Source organism: Nomia melanderi, chromosome 12, assembly GCF_051020985.1.
Source record: "Nomia melanderi isolate GNS246 chromosome 12, iyNomMela1, whole genome shotgun sequence".
NCBI lineage: Eukaryota > Metazoa > Arthropoda > Insecta > Hymenoptera > Halictidae > Nomia > Nomia melanderi.
In genome coordinates this window covers 4,092,712-4,101,703 of record NC_135010.1, presented here as the reverse complement: position 1 = coordinate 4,101,703, position 8,992 = coordinate 4,092,712, and the positions used below count along the sequence as shown (strand labels likewise).

Here is an 8,992-nt window from a genome sequence, read left to right as displayed (position 1 = left end):
GAGAACTTAAAAAATAAGGTTTTCAAAAATAATAATCTTTGGATAAAAGCGCGATAGATATGCTGCATCATCTCTCGACCCAATTTTGAAACACTTTTACCTGAATTCAATTATCGTAAATACTAACAATTTATTTCATTGGCGTTGGTTGTATGCCACCAATTTCTAACACGTAATTAACTTCTTGTTATTTATATTTGTCCTTTTATTTGTAATTTGCCATAATCGTTGCAAATAAACGATATTAAAGTAATGACCTTTAGTGTTCTGGTTTTGCTATAAGTGATCAACTAGTAACTATCATGTGGTCAAGTACTAGTTTTCTCGTTTTAACACTATTCCTATCGACACTTCACGTATACCTATTCCTACCGCGACCGGTCAAATGACCGGTTTTTAGCACAACTTATATTTTTTAATATAGAATGAAGATAATAGCCAATTTGACAGTATAAAAATATAGTTTCTTTTATTCAAGAGTATATAATGTACATTTTATTCGTTTTCACCGCATTTTTTACAAATAGGCTTCCCGATTTCACATTTTCCACATACGTACTTTTTACATTTTAGACAGATTTTGTTAGTCTTATTGTCTTTGCAATATCTTATCTGTCATGTTTTCCGTTCACGTGAACCTGTACTTGTATTTGTGACGGGTGTTGGTTGATCATCTTTGCCTAGCTATAGTACTTTTTGATATTCGATGGCAAGTTCTTCTGCCAATTGAAATAAAAATTCTTGTCTCGAAATTTCTTCTCCAGTGGTTTCTTTATATAAAACCCATGCATTTATCCCGGCTAAGTCCAGGATATTGAAAAATACCTGTAAAGGCCATCTCCGACATTTAGATTTTACTGAGGTTGATAGGCGAGCGAGAACTGTAAACACTTGGAAGTGCCGTAAAACAATTCCTGGAAGGCACTTTTCGGCTAAAATCATGCCAGAACTGCATTACCTTTCGTTTGTAACGACTTTATAGTTTCGGAATTGAGTCTTTGAGAGAATACTATTACAAAAAGATATAAACTGTTCTATCGATCAAATGACCGGTCATGGTAGGTAAGACAGACAACAAATTTTTCTCAGAAAGTAAACAATAAAAAAAGAAGTGAATATTGAAAAATGTATTATACGTATATTTGAGGGAAAGTCGTGAAGTTTAGAGGCGATTCAATTACGTTGTATAAAGGAAATTGTAATCGAAATGTTAGAAACGGTCATTTACCGGTAGGAATAATGTTAAAGGATAGTCAACTTTTGGCGCCAGCATTGAATTTTCAAAAATGTCTATAATATTTATACAATATAACTATTTCAAAAAAATTCTTTTTTTTACATAATGTAAGAAGTTCAAACAGCATTTTCACGCATACAGTCTCTCTATTTAATAACGGAGCGAGCGTTTACTATTACTCACGCAGAAAATTTGTCTTAACTGGTTAACTGTCGGTCCTTTTACCTTATTCATTTCCAGAATACGTTATTAATGACAAAGTATTTGTATCGATCATAGTTGAAAAATATATCGTAAGGCAAAAGGTTAATGGAAACACCAAGTTCGTCAATCCCTTAGTAAGCGTCGACCGATTGTTCCCTTAAAATAGAAAATGGAAGAGCCAGTATGTAGGTTCGACTAAACCAGTTACACCACCAGCGGTAAAGAAAGTGGTAAAGTAGTCTCACATATTAAAATTCTGCAATCGATTGCCATTAACGGCAGTCCATCCATTTCGAATCCGCTACGCGTTGTGCTTATCCTGACTTAATAACGGCGTAATGATGTATGTCAAGGATTCGCGGCGCCTGTCTTGATGAAAAGTTGCAAAGATGTGACTGCCGTGAACGGCCACGCGAAAAGATCCTTTTATTTCTTGCGGTTTTCGCAACGCGCTCGGCTAAAACCGTAAACAGCTGGAGATCAGGACTATTAAAGCGCAGTCGTAAGATAATTTACAACGTCGGGAATATTTTAAAACTCGATCGGTTCGTTTCGGTATCAGTTTCAAACATTGACGCGAATTTACGACGTCTGATCTAATGAAACGTCAGCATCCCTAAAGCAGAACATCCTCTTCGTTCGTGTAAAAATTAGAATGCTTCATTACGCGAGTAAAACCTATTTGTAAATGCTCGTTAGAATACCTAGGTCATGTTTTTGCCTTCAAATGTTAAAGTTTAACACGTTGACTGCCACGAGAATTTCAAGAGTTTTGTTAAAGTAAGATTTATTCCTTTATGATAATGGAAAATAGTATTAGAAATAATTATTAATGTTTTGGTATTACTTATTACTTATTCTTATTGTAATTGTTTTCAAGCAATTTGGAAGCTCCGGTCATCGGTGAACACCGTGGCAGTCAACGTGTTACCACTAGCTTTACGTATGGATATTGTATAGTTTATTCTGTTGTTACTGATAAAATTGATATTCGTTTATTTACTAGGTCATGTAATATGATATTTTGGATTTTGCGGAAAATGGAAACGTTATTTGATGTTCTAAAGGACGCTTATTCAATGAAAATGTGCTCTATTCGAATCGATACACTTCTGTCAACGAGTTTTTAACACTAGAACTACCGCACCAGTCAAAACCACTGATTTTGATTTGTTTGTTTCGCGATTATTGATATCTTAAAAGCATTGAATATTCGAAGTGATCTAGGAAATAAATAGTTTCACTTGAATACTATAATAAATGTCTGCAGAAACTGAAAATAATCTATTGTTACAATTTTTATAGGGATTACATATTAATTGTATTAATTGCTCGGTACTTCTAATGTTAATGGATTTACTTCTGTTTTAAAGAATTCTGAATGTTTAGAGTGAATAAATTCTAAAGACATCGTTATATACTACTGTTTTAGGTTTATCACGTGGCTCAATTTGCAAAGAAACATCATCGAGAAACGAAATTTAAATCAACGCTTCAGTGTTATTTCGTTCACAGCATTGTTCTCAAATGCTTTGTTTATATTTTCAGTGGTTTTCACCGCAGTATGTCCAAGTTTAATTTCATATTAGAATGTTAGTGGAATGCATGCTTTCAAAGAATGGCGCAAGGAATAGTTATTGTGCACAATTGGGAAAAACTTTTTTTCGAAAAGTTACTCTGATAATTGATAATGAAACTGTTTAACGGATTATATGAAAAATAAAGGAATAACAACGACAGGAGTACAAACATTTAAGAGTGAGAAAAATCTAACATTTCATCTTACACATTCATTTATTCATTTTCCTACGAAACATATTAAATCATCACAAATGTACGACACTACGACAGAACTGATGAAGCAAAGTATTTTCTTAAATAAACTTTATTTAATTATTATAACTGGATGATTATTTAATAAACTATACCAAGAGAAATAAATATTTTGAAACACATAAATTTCATTTTAACCAATTCAGAGAGACAGAAAGATATTAAACAAAAGAAATGTTATCGATTATAAAAAGAAAAAGTTACATTATGTTAACTCCAGTATACCATTTATTAAATACAGTAAAAAGTAGTGGTTATTAAGATAAGTTTTAACAGTTGATTAAAAATTCCGCATTTTCTTTCGTTCATTTAACTTTATATCAATTCCTATATTGTCCGATTAATTAGTTACCTGCCATTGATGAGTATACACATCATCTTAAAACGTAAAATGGTACTAATTTTTTCAACGATCAATTATTTATTTTTTCTGATAAATGTGTAATTCTTCTTCGTTTTGTTTTAGTTTTTCGTTGGAGTATATTATAGATGCATTTGCTCTGCGTTTGACAAGTATATTCAAACGAAATTCCACAGTTAACTGGTTAATCAGTTTTTCAATTTTTATCTTTCCTGTTGTTTCTGTTTCCACTAAGAAAAATTGACCATCTAACTTGTTTATCTTTCTGGTTACGATAGGAATAACTATGTACGAAGTGCTGGTAGGGTCAGTGTTAATAGAACATTATTTCTCACTCGGAACACATTATACGCATGAAAAATAATGGCATGTAAAATTAATGCTTTGATAATTGAGGCTATATAACTTACAGTTACTTAATAACTTATGAATGTATATATTACGTTGATGAATAATAAACGTCGTTTCTTGAAGTAATACTTCCGTTACAGTAGTTCACACAATCTACTATACTCTTCCGGCAATTAATTCGCGTCGATAAGCAAACGGAAATCAAACCTGTTGCATGGCAATACAATCCTTATCTGCCGTACGCTAAAAAGAATTTCTTTGTCCTTTTCTCAAAGTATAGTGGTATTATCTATCAATGCTTGAATCGAGATTAATACATCTTTTGAAACACAGACATGTCAGTCTTACTATAAAAATATAAAATTTATTTATAAACTCAATTCGATTCCTTATTACTTTAATATAACATTGACTCATAAACAGAGCACCGAAAAAAAAGAAGCAGCTCGAATGATTCATCAGATAAATTTATTATTTATTCCATGACTATATTCACGCAGGAAATATGCGCTAACATTTATGCAGATTGCATGACGATTAAATATAAAAAATAACTATAAAAAACATTATCCTGGTTTCTTTATTCCATTAGTTTTAAAGTGACAAATTATTATTTTTCTAATGTTCAGATAAAATTTTTTGAGGAACACGCTCTAGGAATGAAGAATTATCAGTGATAGAAGTCACGTGATATATGACCCTCACAAAATTATATTTTACCTCAGTAACTACAAAAATATTTTCATCTGTTTCATTTATGTAATATCTTCCCACAACATTTAAATTACAAATAAATAAATATCATTAGTTGTAAAGAGAAAAATTCATTTCGTTTCTGACAAATTTTTAATTGGTACCACTAAGTACCATTCTCAGCACTATTTCAGTCGTTTCTAAGATCTCACAAACCTTTGGAACCGGAAATTAATCAATCGTGAAAGAAATTTGCAGAACCACGTAAAAAGGATTCCGACTAAATACAAAATTATTTAGAAGAGGCTTCACGCGGTGAAAGTTTTATTTAAGAAAACAGCATTCCTGCCACAACCCAATAGTACCATTTTCACTCTACCGTCGTAACCTCTGTTCATTCGCCAAGGTACAAAATAAATATCTTGGTTCCCCCGACAAGAAATCTTCCTCTCAAGTATTTTTAAGCCGAAAAATTTCTTCGAACCCATCAGAAAAACTTCTCCGTCGATTCGCGCAGCGGTTGAACTCCGGGATTCTATAGTCCGTCTGCTATTTGCTGGCTAGCGGAACCACACAAGAGCAAAAGAGGTCTCTCGCTACGTGTTTTGTTTATAGTTTTGATTGGTTACATGCAAGTTATTGACGAATAGCAAATTAGTATCAGAAAAGAGATGAAAAAAAGATGAAAACTGACCGCTCAGACCCGTATTCCTCAGCATGGTCATCAAATGGTAGACTACCCAACAGTCTGTCCGATTAACCAGTTAGCTATGATGACCTCTGTGAAAAGCGTGCACCTACATAGTGCACCTAAATTGGCACTGTACATCGTTTTCCTATAATACATTTCCTTATTTGCTCGTTTTATTTTCTTTTCTTCTCTGAATATTTTAAATATCTTGAAATTTACGAATACAGTTTGGTGTTCATTAAAATTGCGATTTAACCCCTCACTCAATGATTCATTTTTGAACTGTGATTGATCTAACTACATTGTTATTTATAACTTATTGGAAATCAGAGAAAATTTCAGTCTTATTCTATGTCAACGTGTGCTCTGATCATTGATAACAGAGGACTAACATGTAATTTGCATTTAAACAAATTGAATAATACTTACGTTTGTAAAACTCTATTTGAAATCTTCACCACAAGTCTGACACGATATTGTAGGGCAAGGGGTTAAGTAACAACTACTTTTAGGTAGTTACTTTTTCCACGTAACGAGTACACTCGTGGTAACAAAATATTGCCATTTGAATTAAATAACAACAATAATAATGATAACAACCTACTTAACTTATTCAATTCACCTGATAAGGGTGACATCTCTCGTCTTTGCTACTGAAATTGTAAACAAAGGTGAATTATCTTACATATAAATTAGAGTTAAATAAGATATACTCTAAATTTACATTACCGGTACTCACTGAAATATAATAATTAATTCGATCACGAACTACTGTCAGTAATCAATAACAGTCTCTTATCTACAATTCTAATTTAACTAATTACAGAAAATTTTCATTCAGAATTATAGAAGAAAATCTGTGATCAAATTAATAGTTATATTCTAATTTTCATTATTAATCAATAGTCATAAATACAGAATGTTTTAATTTGTTTAGCTAAGAAATACAAAAGAGTAATAATTCTTTAGACATCAAGTCTTCGTTAGTTAAAAAAGGAGGTTGTAAGTTAAATTCTATCCAAATTAACTTGCAATCTAAACATCTCTAATTATTTCAATCTTATTTCCCATCAAGAATTATCAAGCGGTGATTTATTTGTTCAATTATTACATTCACTTAGACAGTTATCCTATGTGGGTTATAAAACTATAACACAAAACTTCCATCAGCCAAGCTGAAGTACGATCGGATCGACTGCACGTTTACGGCGGTCGCCGTTGAGGGACGCGTTCCTGTCACCTAATCGAGTGCATCCTCTCTCGCGTCCGCCGGAGAAAAACGCGTTTCCGCGGGTAGCACCGCGGAAAAACGGTCGAACCGGTTCTCTTATCGGGCACGCTTCTATCAATGGAGGAGGACGCAAATCGGCTCGTCGCGGCTCGTCGCGCCGCGGTCACGCTCTTCTACCCGATTGGCGGTATTAGAATACTCGGCGTGTATTTTCGTTGCCGGTCTCGCCGCGACGATCGGCTGGGGCCAGTAGTGCGCTCGACGGCGCGCGGAACGGACCCGATCGGCACGCTCTTCTGGGTTCTCGAAAAATCGTTCTCGCTTGCACCCGCGCGACCCGAGGTTCGATCGTTCCGATCGAACGACGAAAACTGGATTCCCGTTCTCGGTTCCGCGACTTGTTTTGATTTATCGATATTTGCCATCCGTTCTTTTTCCTTTCTCCTGCGGACTCTTCGGGCCTTTTTTGCAACAGCCACGCTGCATTTTACCCTTCTTCGTTTCGGTGAGGAGTGGTAACCTTGTTAGGGAGATTTTTTGATTCGGCAAGTAGGTCCTGCACCTGGCTCACCGGAAATTGAGGAGCGAACGGTGCTGCACGTGTCGGTTTCGGATCGATCAATGTAAGTTGCATGGTGGAAAGTATTTGGTGTTTTGATGCTACTGGGATTGAGGTTGTTTGTAGGGTTGTAGTGATCGGTGGATCTACTTTGTTTGTTGGGTAAATGAAGTGACGATAAATTGACCAAAATCTGAGGAATAATTTATAATCTTTTTACTGTTTAATTTGTGTAGAATAGTTTTTATTCTGTCTTCCTTAATCCCTTGCTCTATGATTTATTTCTTAACTATGATCGATATAACTATTTTATCGTTAATAATTTATGAGGAAAAAATATTTTGGTGTTTATTCTATGTCTATGTTTGCTTCAAAGGTTAAAGATTGATAATTGAAAAGTAAAATTTAAGTTATATTTTTAAATAATAAATAATATTTAGATTTCTCAAATTCGGTTTCTTAAATTTGAAAATTTTCGTCATGAGTCTGACACGATATTGTTGGCCAAGGGGTTAACTCTAAAACTACGGAACAGTCAAAATGACTGGTCTCGGTTTGTTTGTTTCGTAATTATTAATGTATTCAAAGCACTGAATATTTTAAATGATATTGAAAATAAATAGTTTTACTTGAATACTATGATGAATGTCTGAAGAAGTTGAAAACGATCTGCTGTTACAATTTTTATAGAGATTACATGTCAATCGTATTAAATGCCCGATAGTTCTAATGTTAACTCCAACACAAGCATCTACTGGATCGATGTTCTTGACGGAAGAGAAAGCAAGTTTAGACCTAATATGATTTGTAAGGGATTTTATAGAAAAATTGGAGAAGTACATTTTTTTATGTTTCTGTTTGATATTTATTATATTTGATAAGTAAAAGTATTCATTTGTTTATTATTTTAGAATTAATATTTTGGTGATTTTCATAGTTGTGTAATATCAAGAGCAGAGTTGATTACGATAGATGTGGTAATTCTAGTGTTGACATTAGAAACTATGGGAAATATTCTGAGACAGCTTAATTATTAAGTGTATTAATTATTGACCGTCTTAGGGAAGGTGAAGAAAATGCTCCAGTTCTAAGTAGTTTTAATGATCAGCCGTTTGATATGAATGACAGCATGTCGGAAAATAAGGAGTTATGCAAATTTTACAGAAATTATGTTAACACTTACATAATTATTCTGAGTAAGACATAACATACTGTATTACTTTTGATTTATCGAAGAGTTCGGATTTTTGTAGCCCTTATCTATTCCGTGATAAAATATATTTAATGCAATATGTGATTTTCAATTTTTTAAATTACAATGCATTTAGGCCACTGCGCGTTTTAGCTTGAATTTATCTTTAACTCTTGAAGAAAAAAAAGAATTGAATAATCTTAATGGAAATCAAGATGTTTATACGCTACAATTATAATAATTAAATTAGATTGCGTCTACTACGAAATAATTTGCTGTACAGCTACAAACCACAATCTGTTTCTGAAGCTGAAAATAACACGAAATTAAATAACACAAATTAAAACTGCAATGTGGTCACGAGTCATTATTAAAATAGGTTATTTAAAAATCATTGGATTATTTGAAAAATTTCACGGTACAACGAAGACAATAATAATGATACATAAGCTAACATTAATACAATACTACACTTTGATTAATTAAAAGTAATTAAAGAGATATCACTATCAATTAAAAGATATAACACACAAACTAGGAAAAGCAAAAATAGTCAACATATGAATTGTATAAAATAATTTTAAATTCTAGTAAAAGCTTCGAAAAAGTTACAAATCAAAACAGTGATATTATAATGTTA

At 32.9% G+C, this 8,992-nt stretch overlaps 1 protein-coding gene across 1 annotated transcript in view; it reads left to right on the top strand.

The window, feature by feature from the left end:
• The first annotated feature begins 6,832 nt into the window (after positions 1-6,832).
• The window catches only part of LOC116426193 (uncharacterized), a 42,920-nt gene continuing 40,760 nt past the window's right edge, over positions 6,833-8,992 (top strand). The window contains exon 1 of the mRNA XM_031974825.2: positions 6,833-7,224. The gene's annotated coding sequence lies outside the window, so the exon portion shown is untranslated. The remainder of the gene's footprint in view (positions 7,225-8,992) is intronic.